This window comes from Calidris pugnax, unplaced genomic scaffold, assembly GCF_001431845.1.
Source record: "Calidris pugnax isolate Ruff unplaced genomic scaffold, ASM143184v1 scaffold68, whole genome shotgun sequence".
Classification (NCBI taxonomy): Eukaryota; Metazoa; Chordata; class Aves; order Charadriiformes; family Scolopacidae; genus Calidris; species Calidris pugnax.
The window spans coordinates 1,392,360-1,405,763 of record NW_015090921.1 but is presented as its reverse complement, the minus strand read 5'-3'; the positions used below and the strand labels follow the sequence as shown (position 1 = coordinate 1,405,763).

Sequence of the window (13,404 nt, the reverse complement as noted above, 5' to 3'; positions counted from 1 at the left end):
GCATGGGGACTTTCTCCTTGTGAGCAGTGTAAAACTGTGGAGATTTGGTCCATAAAATCTATATCTCTACTCCCTTTCACAGCATTTATTGAAGTGGCTAACACTTAATGAGGCCTCAGAAACATTTGTGCAATTCTTGACTATGTGATCTCAGTTTTATTCTGCTGTGTCTGGTCAGCTTTTTAAGTTCTCTTGCTAAGAATAACAATCAGTTCTTTGATTTTTCTTTGAGTTGGTTTTATCTGTCTTTACAGTGCTCTGTAAGAACACTGACCTCATGGCACTGCTTTCCTTGGCAAGTGATGTCTTCAGCTCAAGTTGGAATGTGCAATTTGCATAAGGCAAGTAAAAACCATCTCACACTCTATTTAGAAATCCTGGTCAGATAGTAGAGCAGCGTAATATAGGAAGAGTCTGCAGAAGAAAACATATCTCACCCCAAAATCATTAAAAACAAAAGCAATATATATTTAAATTGCAAGAAACTCTCCTCTAGGGGCCCAGGAAAGACAAATCCACAAATACTCTCAGATTGGTATCAGGAAAAGAAAACCAGGAGCGAATAACATAGCACATCTCTTGTGAGTCAGTGAGGACACCCATCCAAGGTGCACAAGGCAAGTGGAGGAAGGGCAGGCAGGGGGAGGAGGATTCTAGTTAGCCCTCAGGTGCAAACAATAAAGCCCCCTCTCCCCGCAGGTGACCAGCTGACCCTAAACCAACTGAAAATGAGAACCTGCCTTTTCTAGCCGTATCTGATTCGGACCTTGAATTGTCTGCACCTGCTTCTCATGCTGAGCTTGTTTGCATTTCTCTGCCTCCTTCAGTTAAGATAACGATAAGCTCTGTTATCGTGCTGAAGTTAAGCATCTGAAAGGACACTTAATCTGTTTCAACTTGATCGTGTAGCAGCTCTAACTTGGAAAAGCACTGGGCAGTATTTGAGGTATGGTGTTTCTTTACTATTTTTATGTTTTTCAAATAACTACTGTGTGCGTCAGTATATTCTTTTAATGAAAGTTCCCTTTCTCTTGATTCTGTGAGTGCCTTGGGCTGCTCTGTCTCCTGGGACAGGCAATTGTACAGTGATATACTGTGGAAGGAGTGCTATGTCTGCATTCTTGTCTCTTTTAGGTGCTAAGAATTTGCTAATGTGTTGTGGCTGTTTAGCACAGCTGCTGTGGTGCATAATCCTGTTTTAAATGGCTATCAGGAAGGCATACAGCCTTTGAATTTTTCTTCTGGCAGAGCTGGTCTGTCAGTCCTGGTGAAGGAGCATTTCCTATGTCATGTTGCATTGTTCTGACCTCGAATGCGTAGGCTTGTCTTCAAAAGCAATTGTTTCCACCCTGGTCAAGGGGAAGTTTCTATTTTGTATGAGAAAGGTGCATGTAAAAAATTGTGAGAGAACCAGAAATCCTGGCTCCTTTTAGGCTCAGCTGGAACTTAAATACTGACTTCAACAGGGCCTGCAAATGAACTTGAGTCCTGCTGCTTAATTACTCCAAAAGGCAAAGCTTAGGGTCTCAGGTCTATTTTCTCCTTGCTGCCCTTCTTTATTCTCCTCCCACCTCCTTTCTTCAACTTCTTTCCTTAAAATAGCAATTCTATCTATATTTTCCTTCTGCTTACGCCTAGCCCTGATTTTAGGCATAGACCAAATGGAGGGTGACTGGCTACTTGCCTTTATGCCAGAGTTAGCCTTGGTGAAAGTGGAGGTGGCTGCTGCTGAGAGGGGTGCCAGGACACAGGGTTTGATGGCAAGAGCTGGCTGAGAAAAACAAGGTAGTGGGAAATCAATTTAAAAAAGAAGTTACTGCTCTTAAACGTTCAACTCTACTCTTCATCCTGGTTTTGGCCTGCCTGCTCTGGTAGCAGAAGGAACCTGGCCCCATCTTTTCCTCCTCTGGTGTAACTTACATTGCTAAGAGTACTCCAGTCAACTCTCTTTATAGGCTCTTCTCCAGTAACAGTCAAGGCTAGTTTTACTGGAATTAAAGGAAAGCCCTTGCTCTTTTGACTCAAATTGGCTGTTGGATCTGGGTTACAGCTTGTTAGAGACCTATGTCTTGATTTAGATTGCTGTCAAATAAAATACTGCTGGTGGGAGTGCTCTCTGCAGGATTCCCCAGTGTCTAAAGACATTTTTGGTGGTTTCATGTCCTAGTATCATAATTCACCTCAATTGTTTTACCCTTTGGTTCTCTTTATTAGCTTAATAGGGGCAAATGGGGAGAAACCTTTCAGTGGCCTTTGGTGCTTAGTTTTTGTTTAGATAATTAAAAAGCTGAACTGCAGATAAAAGTGCTGCTACTTGCCTTTTCTGATATTCTAGGCTGTTCATACACGTCAAGACAATTTATGCTGAACCTCTAGGCTAACTAATAGCTTCTGGGCCATGCTCCCAGCTTGTCTGTCTTCTGCACCGTTACACCTTTGGTTTTGTTGAACACATTTTGCCTTTGGTTATACTCATTTGAGTTGGTGCAATAGTAAAAGGGATGAGTTTCCCTGAAAGATGGCTGGAAAAGATTGCAAAGATGTTTGCTTAAAGATTTAGTAAGGGTCAATAGGAAGTGCATTTGTCTCCTGGTAAATTTATTATGAGGCCACAGCACCGGTTAGTTGCATTAGCTGAAGACCGGTGCTTGAACAGCGTGCTGTCTTCTTGGTAGTTTTAGAAGTGATTCTGTCTTCAAAGCTTTTGTGAACTGTAAAGCTCTGTAGCAACATTTATGCAAGTTTATTTTTTCCTCACAGCAAATAAGTTTGAATCAACTACTGCTGTGCACTTAGCAGCAGCGCAACACTTTTCACTTACAGAGTGCTCACTGGGCAAAATTAGCCTCTAAAAGCAGATGTGTTAGAAGTGGGAATATATTTTATCCAGAAGAACCCCAAGTATAGAAAAAAACCCCAAATGACTCAAAGGTAGCATAACAAATAGCAAAGCCTGGCATAACCAGGACTTTAATTTTTTTGGCACCCTTCTTCAAAGTTATGAGGCGTCTCTTGCCCACTGGCTGCTTCCTCTAGGAAGCCTGGGGTGAGGCTCTTAGCTTAGGAGAGCATCTCAAAAGCTAGGCTTATACAAATATGTTCATGCTTCAGTCAGAGCTGGTATTAAATCAGCTGCAGCCACCTTGGGCCAGTTCTCTAGGGATTTATTCAGAGTCTTATGTTACTTTTGCAGTCCATCCCATTACAACTGCATAACTACTGCTGCCCAAATGAGCTAGTTTAAATCTGCATTGGGTTGCACTGTAGGTAGCCTAAACCCCTCTCAGCAGAAGAATGCTTACTTGGTGTTTTAGAAACTCAGTTTACTGGAATAGCGAGCTGCCTGTGGGATGAGGAGGCAGCCTGTCTCTGTGTTCCTGCTGTTAAGGGTGTTGGCCCCTGGGTTTATCAGCCCTTGTGATTTGTGTAGTAATAAAAAAAAAAAAACAACCCACCTGCTTGTGAATGTTTGCATTAGAGATGTCATCTTCATCTGTGTGTATAAATATGTTGAGATTTCTACTATTTCCTCAAACTGTTGATTGTTCATCTGTCATTTTCAGTGATCACACACACTGAACCCCAACGTGCAATAAATTACCTTCTGATCAAAGCTGGTTCATTTGCCAAATGTTGCAGGGAAGCAGCCTGGCAGAAATTTATAGTTAGCTGATAAGAAATGTCAGAGCTGAATATTTATGTGTTAATAGCTATACCAACAATATGCTGACATCCATAAACTTGCCTAGAGGATCACCACAGAATTACCTCAATTAAAGACAGAAAAGATTGGTGTAGGCAGATCATGTCAATCCATTCCCACAGTCTATTACAGGATTCCCCAGCCCTCCCAGTAGTGGCTTCCCAGGGCTTGTCCTATCTAATATTAAAGGAATCAAAAGATGGAAGATTTCATTATGTCCCTTGGGAGATATTTCTACTCTTGCAATGTTGGTTGGGTTGTTTTTTTGATGTTCGTATCACGTTGTAGTTTCCTTAATTTCATTCATATTAATTAAATGATGGCAATCATTGATACTAAAAAAAAAATAAATCAGTGCCATATTTAAATACTACGGTGAAGTAAATGTAAAACTTAACTGATGCAGTCTGTAGTTTCTGACCCTTTTTTTTTTATAGCTGACACATGCTGTCAAATATAAGCTGCCACACTGGCACCTAAAATGTAAAACAGTGTGACCCCTAAAAGTGCCCAGAGATGAAAAGACTTTGACTTTTTTGTTTGTTTGTTTTCCTGACAGCTAGCTGCTCGGCTGTTTCAGGCAAAAGCAATGTGACAAAGGGACTGTATTTTAATATAACATAATGTATTGAAGAGAGGTGTGACAAAGACTAGTATGGTTGTTTATTGCTGTTAATGTGGCCATCCAGATATTTCTACCAGAGTGGTAAGTGCCACGTGGATAATCTAGCCACGCTCAAGAGCTCAAATCAGCCCTTCGCTACCTCCTTTATAGCTCAATAAGGCCACACGATCTGCAAAACCAGCAGTTTCTTAACTACATCCCCCAATAATCGTGCAGTCCCAATGTTTCTGTGTATTTGTCCAGTGAATGGAACAAAATTGCTACTTTACATCTATATCGCTATTTATTGAGTGTTGAACTGAAGGAACCTGAGTGTATTTTTTCTGCATATGCTTTTCGGAGGCGTCTTACGCGTTGAAGTACAGCATTGTCAATTTGTGCAATGGAGTTGCTGTCAGTTCAGATCATCTTTCCAAGCAGTTCACTGGAAACTTAGTGAAACAAATGAGTGCGTGCAGGCTGAGGAGATGGGAAATATGTATCATCAAAGTGATGAGTGAACTCTGCTGTGTTGGGTTTGTTTTTGTTTTTTTTTTTTTTAAGGCATGAAGAGAAGCTTTAGTTGTTGTATCACATATTATTGTTAGAGCTGGGCAGAACCTGCAATAAGTTATATTAGGTGACAAGAGTCAGGATACTCCTCTTTAACTTTTCCTGTTACTCAGACCTCATTGTCTTCTCGAATGCTGTTCCTCGTGTAGCTTTTGCCCTCTGCTGGAATAAAGCAAACCAAAGCCTGTGTGGTGCTGCGGTGGGATTTGAAAAATCTGTGCTTGGTTTTGCTCTTCCTTAAAGGGTGAAATCACTTTCAATTAAAGTTTGTGCTCATCTTGGTCTAGAAAGCATAAAATATGCACGACTGCTGTGTGCCTGGTTGTTCTGTTCTCAACCTTAACACTGGTGCTGCCTGTTGGAAAACCTTAGGGTGCTCTGAGGGTTGGAGCCAGTGACGTACTTAGAACAAGAAGTCCTCTATGATCACCCTTAGGTGATGATGGTCACCCCTAAGCTCAGTAGTTTACATTCATAGGTGCTTTTGAAACTGTGTAGTAGCTCTCCAGCTGGAGCATCTCCTCTCTGCTCTGTTATAGCCAGAGGGAATCACTACCTGGTGTGTGTTGACCGGCTCTGCCCACCACAACATGGGACATGGGCACAGTGGCTGCTCCAGCCATTAGAAGCTCCAGATTCTTGCTCTTAATGAATTGCAAATAACTCACATACTTGATTAAAAAATTGATATACTCTTGTTTGCTGTTATTGCCTGTAACCTCCATCTCCTCCCCCACCCCCCAAATCCCACAGTGATAAGGGCTGGAGCACTTGCAGTTAAAGCTGGCTTTGTCTGGAGGGAGCAGTCCAATAGAGAACTAAATATATCATTCCTTGGCTGTTTTAACAACTGTAGGGTGCCCATCTCTAAGAGGAATCTGTGGACATTTCTAGTAGAGCCCATTTCTGGCAACTGTGATGGTGTCGGGGTGTTCTGTCGCCTCTGGGCACCAACATGTCTTGAGCTTGTTACTGCTACAGTTGTCTTTGCTTTTGCCCAGGTTTTGCTGACAACCAGCTTCACTGTTTAACCCTCAGCCTATTTTCAGCTCTACCCAGCTCCTGCTAGGGCTCTCCGCTGTACCGAACTCCTTCGGTGATGTCCTCCCTTCATGCACAACTTCTCTTCTTGATCCTTCCCTCGTTCTGTATCTCTCTCCATCCCACCCGTGCCCCCTGGTCCTGTTCCCCCCAGCTCCTTATGTTTGCTGGGCCTTGCAAAGAGTCATCCATAAATGAATCCTGAGTTAGATCACTTCCCTCTCAGAAAAATCTGTAGTCCCAGCTTTTCTGTTTTTTGTGTGTGTCAGGGGTGTAAACACTCTTTTCATTTGCATCTGGTTTCTGAGACAGTCATTTTATCCCTGTCTTAAGTAAACTGTGTTCACAAAAATGGAGAAGCTTAGCCTTAGCCTTTTCAGAAATTGTCCTCTCAAATCTTCTGTGGAGAAGGAGAAGGAATAGAAATCAATAACTTTACTTGGGGGGAGGGGGGGGCAAGAAATCACTGTATATAATCTTACAAAATCCTGTAAACAACTGAGCACTGCCAAGACAATTCCCTGGGTATGGTCTGTGCTCCTCAGTAAAGAACAGGCCACAGGAGCGGCCAGGTTACCCTTCAAGCAAATAATCCCAGAGTTGAGAAGCAGATGGATTTCTCTTTCTTCCACCAGCGTTAGAAATTTTCAAGTCAATCAGAGAAGGGCAGAACGATAAACTGGCTGCACGGGCACAGTGTCTCCAACGTGGGTTAACAGCCTGGTTAAATAACACTGTTAAGGTTGCATGGCCAAACCTGTCACAAATATTTCCAGAATGAAGCGTGGCTGTGCAGCCTCAATTCACCTGTAAGTGAAGTGTACCCTGCATAATGCAATCCTTCCCTGCCTTTCTCGTGGCGTTGTTCCCCTGCACAGTACCATGCCAGCCTGTGCACAGCAGCTGCTTGATACAGGGATGAATCGGGGGGTAGCAAAGGAGCCTTGCTCCAACAGGCAAACAAAGTGTGTTTATACAGGTGTCCGTACTGGGACCAGTACTGTTTAATGTCTTCATCAATGACAGGGACAGTGGAATTGAGTGCACCCTCAGCAAGTTAGCAGATGACATTGAGCTGAGGGATGGGATGCCATCCAGAGGGACCTGGACAAGCTTGAGAAGTGGGCCTGTGTGAACCTCATGAGGTTCAATGAGGCCAAGTGCAAGGTCATAGAATCATAGAATCATAGAATTGTCCAGGCTGGAAGGGACCTCCAAAGGCCATCTAGTCCGACCTCCCCGCAGTCAGCAGGGACACCCCCAACTAGACCAGGTTGCCCAGGGCCTCGTCGAGCCTCTCCTTGAATATCTCCAGGGAAGGGGCCTCAACCACCTCCCTGGGCAACCTGTTCCAGTGCTCCACCACCCTCACAGTGAAGAACCCTCTCCTCATCTCCAGTCTAAATCTGTTCCCCTCCAGCTTGAAGCCATTGCCCCTCGTCCTGTCACTGCAGGCCTTTCTAAACAGGCTCTCCCCAGCCTTCCTGTAGGCCCCTTCAGGTACTGGAAGGCTGCTATTAGGTCTCCCCAGAGCCTCCTCTTCTCCAGGCTGAACAACCCCAGCTCCCTCAGCCTGTCCTCGTAGCAGAGGTGCTCCATCCCCCTGATCATCCTTGTGGCCCTCCTCTGGACCCTCTCCATCAGGTCCATGTCCTTCTTATATTGAGGGCTCCAGACCTGCACACAATACTCCAGGTGAGGTCTCACCAGAGCAAAGTGGCAGAATCCCCTCTCTGGACCTGCTGGCAACGCATCTTTTGATGCAGCCCAGGATGTGATTGGCCTTCTGGGCTGCAGCTGCCCACTGTCTGCTCATGTCCAGCTTCTCGTCCACCAGCACCCCCAAGTCCCTTTCCTCAGGGCTGCACCTGGATCAGGGCAACCCCCAGTATCAATACAGGTTGGAAAGAGAATGGCTGGGGAGAAGGACTTCGGATTGTTGATGGATGAGAAGCCCAACATGAGTCGGCAATGTGCGCTGGCAGCCCAGAAAGCCACCCCCATCCTGGGCTGCATCCCCAGCAGCATGGCCAGCAGGGCCAGGGGGGGATTCTGCCCCCTCTGCTCTGCTCTGGGGAGACCCCACTTAGAGCACTGTGTCCAGCTCTGGAGTCCTCAGCACAGGAAGGACATGGACCTGTTAGAATGGGGCCAGAAGAGGCCATGAAGATGTTGGGAGGGCTGGAGCCCCTCTGCTGTGAGGACAGGCTGAGAGAGTTGGGGGGGTTCAGCCTGGAGAAGAGAAGGCTCCGGGGAGACTTTGCTGTGACATTTCAGTACATAAAGGGGGCTTATAAGACAGATGGGGACAGGCTTTTTAACAGGGCCTGTAGCAATAGGAGAAAGGGTATTGATTTTAAACTAAAAGAGGGTAGATTTAGACTAGATATAAGGAATACATTTTTTTTACACCGAGGGTGGTGAAACACTGGCCCAGGTTGCCCAGAGAGGTGGTAGATGCTTCATCCCTGGAAACATTCAGGATCAGATCGGACAGAGCTCTGAGCAACCTGATCCAGTTTAAGATGTCCCTGCTCGTTGCAGGGGGGGTTGGACTAGATGGCCTTTAAAGGTCCCTTCCAACCCAAACCATTCTATGAATTTAAAACTCTGCTGGGCAGCTACATACAGTGTTTCTGAATACAGTGTTGCTGTGTTATACAAAGCTGTGTTATACAACACTTACATGAGTCTTTATCAGAGGTGGTTACTGGGTTTGTGTGTTTGGCATCTAGAAAATAATGAAGTCAGAAGCACTGACTATGTAGAGATGTATTTGGAATCTAGATCTATAGACAGATAAATATTCATAGGGTTGGAAGAAAACAAGAGAGAGGTCCTGCATCATGTGGTGGGATCGACTATGCCTTTATCAGTCTCAGTGATGTTTGCTGGACTTGTTCTTAAAATCCTCAGTGACAGATCCTTCAAGCATCTATTGCAGTGATTATCTGTGGGTTCGTTCTTTTTTTTAAAAAAATAAGTTTGCCGAGTGTTTTATCTTAATTATTCATCTTGCAATAGTGGATAAGACAAGAAAAACAGGCTTAAACTGACATTGAGAACATATTATTGCTTTATTGGTTTTTTGGGGTAGCAGCCTTTTGCATATTTGAAGAATTTTGGCTTCATTCAGCCTTTTAAGGCTGTATGGTGCTTGTGTGTCTAATCTGCTCTTTGTAGTTGGGGTATTTTAGCTTTCTGTCATTTTTATTCCTCTCATCTGGATGTTCTTTGACTAGATTTTATCACTCTTGAAGCATCTTACCCCAAATGGGTGGAAATATTCCTGATGAGGCTTTATCCATGCTCAGTGCAATAGAAAGATAAGTTCATGTGTCTTGCAGGCTCTTTTCAGTGTGATAGAGGAAAACAGGAACTTGCACTCCTGTCTCATCTTGGATTTTAATAGGCACCAAACAGCTGTTCCACTGGTATTGTTTTCAGAAATGGGTGAAATTTCCAAAATAATTCAGCTCAAGGGGGAAAAAATGGCTTCAAAGCCAAGCAGTTGGAGTCTGGTGATTACGGGCAACAGGAAGGCTCAGGTAATCTTGAAATTAGCTGGTCTCAACTCTACCTGTAATAAAACTATATGTAGCCTAAGTGTCTTTGCAGGCCTCCAGGCTGATTTTCCCTTCCTTCCCAGAGAAGGAATAGCTTTGTTGAATGGAGGCAGTCAGAAAGCAGGCAGAACAGCATGAACTTCACCAGCCAGTCATTTCCATAGGAAAGCATTCAAAGGAAAAGAGTTTGCCTGGTGAATTGCCATCCCTGTGTCTTGCGCCGTTGGGGTGTGTATGTGTTTTGGTTTTATTCTTTTGAGATCTCCCTTGTAAGCTGGCTAAATCGAAGCTCTCCTCGTGCTGGGTTCGGTGCTGATAAAGATGTAATGTTTTGTGCTACAGCTGCTTTCAACACAGTGAAGTTAAGAAGTGTACTTCTTTCATATATAAGCAGAATTCTTTTTCTAAATAATAAATCTTCAGTACTGGTTGGTCGGTACGAGCACATCAAATATCATATCCACTGCCTGCTTCCCATATTCTGCAAAGCATTTGACTGTTAGAGAAGGCCAACCCTTGACTTGGAGGCTCAGTAATTGTCATGAATATTTCAAATCCAAAGCCATGCCTACTGTCAGCTGTTTCCATCAGGTCTGTGGGTTTGTCCTAGAGGCTTGGGGGGGGGATGCACTGTGGTTCTCAACCCCTCATCAAGAATTTACAAGAAACCTTGTAATGCTTCATTCCGTGGTTAAAACCTCCTGCTATTTAATTCTTGGTGTCTGCTTCGAAGTAATTATTTACTCAAAGCTGGCACAAGAAACAGACTTATATAATATGTTATCCACAAATTCTGGTGTCTGATTTATATTAAATCCCATCAAGTGAAACCGTTCAGGGTTCTGGATGGTTTGTGGTGGTGGTCAGGCACTGTCGAGCCTTGTCACTGTCACATTCATTAACAAAATTGCTCTAAGCTGCTAGAGAAACGATTGCATTAATGTTATGTCATCATCAATGTCAAGAGGAGTAAGATTGGAGCTTTGAAAATGGTGGCAGGGAAAAATGAAGGACATAGTCTTAAAGGTGCCTTACCCCCTCAGAGCAGCAGTTATCTTTCTCAGCCCTAGATACAAAGACTGACTGGATACAAACAATACAAAGAAATCAAAAATTAGATTTTCTCTAATAAATATGTTAGACTTCTCTGTGATGCTTCTGACGTCCAGAAACACAAGCATCATAGAACCAGCTGCAATTCAAGCGGAAGGCTGAGGAGCTCCCCTACTTTGGTAAACACGGCCAAGTGTTTCTCCAGGAGATCAAATCTGTGTTCACTAGTACTGGATTTTGCAAATCTTTGGTAGAACACTTCTTACAGAATGTAGCCTGAGTCTTGCTAGGGAAATGGAACATTTTTCTTCTTCATTTAGTTATCTGTCATCAATCTTTAGTTGCTGTCATTGATGTGACTGAACAGAAACCATTTGTCATGGTTCTTAATGATCCTTTATTAACTAATTTTGTCAGTGAAGCTCCAAAACAGCTTCAGGATAGCCCCAATACTGAGGCTTTCTGGATGCTAAAGCTCTTACTTTTGTAAGTGAATTGTTACCTATTCTTCTTTTGTATTCACTCCCATTCTTGGAGCATTGGGAGTCCCTCACGTTTTCAGGAGACTGCAAGCATGTACTTTGTTAGAGAAAGGATGATTTTACTTTGTGACAGACACTGGCATTTCTCTCTTATCTTTTCCTGGGAAACCGCTCCCTCAGATCATACTTAGTGTCCTACATACCCTGTCATGGCTCTGCCTGAAAACTCCTGAGGAGAATTGCTTTGCTGTGGATCCCCTTGCAGTGCTCACAGCCAGTCCCATTCAGAAACAATGTAGTGAGGAACATCAGCATCTCTACCGTGTCTGGATTGATTAGACAAATGCAAGTAATGCTTTTGTTTGATCTACTCTCTGAAAGTTGGGGTGAATTGGACTGTTCTGATATTACTTTAGCCTGTTCTGTTCACGATAGGAGAGATCCTGTGCAATTGGAAATCCTTCTTCAGTGGAGCTTCACGTGAAAGATGGAGTAGAGCAGGGTTGTATATTCATATCTTCTCAGCTTCTCTTTTCAGTACTGCAGATCTTGACCCTTGCCTGTGACACACTAAGGGTGATTTGTTCAACTCTGGCAAAGTTATCCAAATCTGAGTTTTGTGAAACCAGCCAGCAGCAGATGTACAGGGCTTCACTGCCTGCTTTATAACATCATCCAAACACTTTATCTAATCGGTATCCAAAAGGCAAGGCCATATTTCAGCTTGCCCAAAGCTGGCTCTGCCGCCCTCTCTTTGTTGTAGTTGAAGACTCAAAAGTGCACTGTTCTTGCTATTTTTTCCTCTCCTAATTGGTGATAATTATTTCTGTGATTGTGCAAATATCTTTCAAGATACGTTTTTCTTTTACACGAAGGAGAAGGAGAAAGCTCAGTACAGATCACTGATTTAAATCTTTGGCTCTATTCACTTGCCATAGGCTGGGCACAGCATGAGAATGAAAATCCCAGAATGCCCAAGTGGGTCTCCTAAGTTAGCTTGCTCGTGGTGACAGGCCAACAGAGTGACAATGCAAAGACAACCCAGATCAATAATTGTGAGGGATAAGCTTTGAGACACCTGGAGGCAAATCTTTCCTTGGGCTCGCATAGCTCTTGATGTGAAACATGCCGCTAAGCTGGAGGTCAAGAGATAAAAGATGTTCAGAGGGATTCTGTTGCCACATCTCGATCATCTAAAAATCACATGTTCGGCTTGTAACCATGTGTATTAGGTGCAGGATGATGAAATTAAATACAGCTATTTAGCACGGAAGAAATTGAAATAGTTGATTAATAAAATGAAAGAGAGTAGAGAACTAGAGGGAATTAACCAGGCTGGTTTTTTTTTTTTTAAACGTTCTTTGATACTGCAGTGTGGCCAATGTTGTGCTGCAGCCAGTACCCTTCTGAGCAAGCTGAAATGAGCTATTTCTGATAACATTTTAAAACAATGAGTGTGCTCTATTTCTTAGCCCAGGTATACCTGCACTGATAGGCATGAACTGTATTGCCTTGTGATGGCAGCTCGGTGGTGTCTGTAAAATGATGGGATGACTCAAGCGTAGCTAAGGCTGAACTAAGCCCATGATGCTCAAAAGCCCTTAAAAACCAGTAAACTAAAGTCCAACACCCTGTGCTAAGGGACTGAATTGCCTGTAGAAACAACTTTTGTTTCCTTTTCCTCTCCTTTTGCCCTCTACAGCAGCAGCACTGAGGCACGTGTGAGAAGTCCTATGTGTTGGTGTTATGCAGTTGTGTAGTTTGGTCGCTAAACAGAGGAGTTGAGTCTCTGGAGCCATTGATCTTTCTTAGAGCTAAATTCAGGATGTATTTTACATTTTGGAAATTGTAGTATAAACTAACAGGCTTGAGCAAAGCTGAAGGGAATTATATCAAGATAGAGAGGAGGCATTTGTTGAGCAAAGGATGAAAAACAGTCTGATCAGATTGAAAGAGGCTTTGTACCCATGTGCTGCATACAAGTTAATAAGATACAGTCATATGCCTTCCTCTACTGGGACTTCATTGTTTGGTGTGTAGGTTGCTACTGTATTTAAAAAAAATAAATAAGGGGAGGAGGAGGGGAGTTGTGTGGGGAGAGGGAGCAAGACTCTCATCTTTGAGACTATGTAATAGAGGTCACCTCTATGGAGGACAACAGACCTGGGGTAACAGCTTCTCCACTGTTTCTCAGCCTTGTAGATCAAAGCAATTCTGTTGATGTGGTAAAGAAAAAAACCAGCGCTGCCCCGTGCAGGGGTGCTCTCTGGTGCTGTGACAGAGTGTGCTGTGTGCTGACACCCACCCTGAGGACCTTTATTCAGATTAAAGGATTATTGAGTGATGCACAGTTCAGCTCAGGACCTTTAGAATAAAACCTGT

At 43.5% G+C, this 13,404-nt stretch overlaps 1 long non-coding RNA gene across 1 annotated transcript in view; it reads left to right on the top strand.

The window, feature by feature from the left end:
• Positions 1 to 843: 843 nt before the first annotated feature.
• The window catches only part of LOC106892728, a 43,657-nt gene continuing 31,096 nt past the window's right edge, over positions 844 to 13,404 (top strand). The window contains exon 1 of the long non-coding RNA XR_001412932.1: positions 844 to 946. This is a non-coding gene — a long non-coding RNA (uncharacterized LOC106892728). The remainder of the gene's footprint in view (positions 947 to 13,404) is intronic.